This window comes from Dermacentor silvarum, chromosome 2 (assembly GCF_013339745.2).
Source record: "Dermacentor silvarum isolate Dsil-2018 chromosome 2, BIME_Dsil_1.4, whole genome shotgun sequence".
Taxonomy (NCBI): domain Eukaryota; kingdom Metazoa; phylum Arthropoda; class Arachnida; order Ixodida; family Ixodidae; genus Dermacentor; species Dermacentor silvarum.
The window spans coordinates 205,087,418-205,090,939 of NC_051155.1; the positions used below are offsets into that span (position 1 = coordinate 205,087,418).

At 45.0% G+C, this 3,522-nt stretch overlaps 1 non-coding gene across 1 annotated transcript; it reads right to left on the minus strand.

Annotated features, from left to right (window-relative positions):
- Positions 1–932: 932 nt before the first annotated feature.
- Positions 933–1,035, minus strand: LOC119443257 (U6 spliceosomal RNA). The gene has a single exon (XR_005190218.1). It is a non-coding gene; the product is annotated as a U6 spliceosomal RNA (small nuclear RNA).
- Between the last annotated feature and the right edge of the window lie 2,487 nt (positions 1,036–3,522).

A 3,522-nucleotide genomic window follows, 5' to 3' on the forward strand; every position in this document is an offset into this window, starting at 1 on the left:
ATTATAACGCCAGATGTTGTGCTGCCGACGTAGGTATGTCTCTTTCGCAAGATATTCCTTGAACTGAAAGCTTTATTTTCGGCTCTGAGAATCACCATCGAGAGCGCGAGACATCTGCCATTCAATATTCGTGTTTTGGTAGTGGATGTCTGTTCCCCTTAATCACCATATTAATGCAAGTCCCGAACCTCTCAATAAATGTAATAGCTAGCAGTTGTCTTTTATGTTGCCCCAAAACACGAAAGCAATGTCAAGTGTTCACTTCTTCAAGTGCTTTCAGGTGAGGATTTAAATGGAGTGTTCCATTTAGTGTAACACGAGTGTCTCTAGGCTGTTCTGCTATGCCCAAAAAGGTCGTTCATCAAGAGACAGCTGAAATTCCTTTAGATGTCGTCTGATTAAAGGCAGCACGCCTGTCTTTATATAGAACAGTTCCATTCCTCTTTCCTTTAAGAACTTTTCCCCGATGCTTAGGTCTTCCTATGACGTGGAATGAGCAAGGCTGGCGCGCCGGACCAGGGGCCCAAATACAGACATAATGAGCATATCACCAATACTGCAGCCCAGCTAGTTGTCTTCTCGATAGGGCCGCCGTGACACACAAAGAAACGTACTCGGGACACTGCCCTGTGGAACACTGGTGAATCTAGGAGAATTACTCTGAATCCACCATATTGTGGAATTGGAGCAAGCCTATAACGCAATTTTTTTTTCGCCGCAAATGCAAAGGGGAGGGGAGGTGGAGTGGTGGTCGAGCGCCTGCTTCATAAGCGTGGGGTTCTTGGTTCGAACTTAAATAAACTCGGCAGTTTCCTTCTTTGATTATGTTCGTTTCCGAGGCTTCGAGCGTGTGATGCAAGGAGCCTTGATGTTACAGGGATATCACCGATACCTAACTCAAAACTGCTTAGCGCAGTAGAGAAAGGAAGTGGATGTTGTATCGTATTTTCTCTCTTTCCACGTGTCATCTTCTCGCAGGGATCATGCAAACTTCTCTTTGTCATTCCAATTTTATTTTATGCACTTTGGAAGTCAACCATACCCAACCATACTACATTTACTGGAGTGTGGAACTTCATCTAAAGCATTTAAAAGAGTAACAAGAGAACTACTAGCTGAAGAATACGAACGTTCTTACGATGCCTAAAACACTTGACGTACCTTAACACTTTGACATGTTGTTCCTTATAGCTGTGCAATAGTGCTAATAGTGCCTTTCACAATTTTGTTTAGTACTGCGATTTCTCTCATGCGGACACCGATTACTTGTATGTACAATCAACTCGCTTTTCTGTTTTGACCTGTACAGCATAAACATGCATTTATTGTGTTTTTTTTTTCTCTTTTTCCCACTGCATCATGTCGCTGCTTTGCTGCCAGGGTGGCACGGCCAAGTCAGGCATTTCCTCAGCCTTTAGCCGTGTCTCCCAAGGCAATTTTGTACCGAATTTGCCTTTAATAAACCCACAGAAAGAAAGAAAGAAAGAAAAGAACGATGAACTATTGGCGCTGTGAACTTGGAGGAAAATGACAGCATGTAGCGTTACTTCAGCTGTCGGAAGGCAAAAAGGTACCTTGTCGGGGAGATCACTAATGCACCAATTTTGCGAGGTCCAGACTAATTTTTATGCAGGAAAAAAAGAGATGTGACGCCTGGTGACTTCATCTGCGCTGCTGTGAACTTCTGCGAACCAGGAGTCAATACCACGCGTGTGGTTATTTGATACCGTTGTATTTTATTGTTGATCACGTCGAAATCAAGCGCTATCGTGTTTGAGCTTCCAGTTTTCGGTTACGTTTATTGCTTTCACATAACAAGGTTACCTAATGGGAATTGTACGAGCTCGATCATAAGCTCTGTCACGGCCGTCACCCGTTCGCCGTCAGTGCGAAGTCGATCGACGGGGTATACAAGCCGGTTGGTCGTTCCCTACTCAAGCGAACACAGTGAAAGAGTCAGAGTCGGGAGTAAACAAAAAAACAAGATATTTATCGACTGATAAATATACACAAATTAATTAAAAACAACACAAGACAGACTAACACACCTGAACATAATATAGCACAATGATGATGACAAATGAATAGGACGAGCAATTAACGGTGGATATAAAAATGAAACAGGGCGCGGATCAAATATACAAGAATATACTTAACAGTAGTTCACTAAAATAAAGTTCCAGAGAAAACAACGTTCAAAAGAAAACAAATGATGTCATATGCGTGGCCGGGCAGCAGCAGCAAGTCCATAAACCATGAAGTTGGCGCGCAAAGCTTTCCCGAAGAATGTTGGCGAGCCGATCATGTTGAGGTGGATGCGATTGCTGGGCTGGGTTTCCCGGGAGTCTAGATCTGACGACTTCCCTCAAGCAGGTTGATTTAACTTGAGGCGAAATACCGCGAGCTTCGTTGCAGACGCTGATTTGTCATCTCGTACGTAAACGAGTTACTCGGAGTTCCGACGCGGCTAGGCGGCCCAGGTGATACTGGAAGCACTATCTCCCCGACGGCTTCTCAGCAGCTCATAGGTTCAGCTTCTAGACTCATTAGCAGGGCCTAAAATCTGCGCTTAAATAGTCTCTCATTTCCCTAGTTCCCTATGTCGGGGAACTAAATGTATACAGAGTTCACCTAATTATTTCATGACTGCTCTCAAAAGTCTTGGCCGCACCCCTTTTAACCAGGGGAAAGGTAAAGGTTTATTCTAACAAAAGACGTGGAGGCTGACCACACAATGCCTCTAATTGGCTAACCTTTAATAAGAAAATACTAAGAAGAGATGGTTAGGTGGGGGAGGGGCTACAAACGAGAAAGGAAACAAGAACGAATGCAAAACAACGCAAATGGAATTCACTCAAGAAGTGTCCCGCAACATGAGCTACCTCAGCAGTGTCCGGCGATTCCTGCAGATGCTTTGGTGGAGCTTTATTTTGAAAAGCATTGGTATCAACCATGATAAATGTAATACTCGCCACAGAAACAAAATACGACAGATGTCTAGTTCTGCACCACTCGCCGTACTTCAAGCGCGCTGCCCAAGACACTGTAGTAATAGTAGTAGTAGCAAAACATTATATTCAGAAACCGGACAGGCTCCAACCCCAGTCCCCCAGTGGGGTTAGGGGGATAAAAACGGAGTTTGTCCAGCAGGGTGGTGCCCCTATTCCAAGGTCACACTAGCACAGGTCATTCTTCGAGACATTTTGTTTGGGACATTTTTTTGGCCAGTGCCTTGGGCCAGCGTGCTGAGCGGATAGGTCCAAGACACTGGTGAAAAAAAATGTCACAAACAAAATATCTCGCAGAACTACAAGAAAGAGCAATATTCCTCAAAGGTGACCCATGATATCGCCTTCCTCAGGAACGTCCGGCAGCTTTCTGGCGAACTTGTCTAGGGAGCCAAACTGGCATGGACCGTGCCGATCACCACGATGGCAAGAATGGACCACATGTCAGTGGACCAGATGTCGATCTGCGACGTACAGAATAGGCAGTGCCACCAACGCCGCGGCGGACCATCCT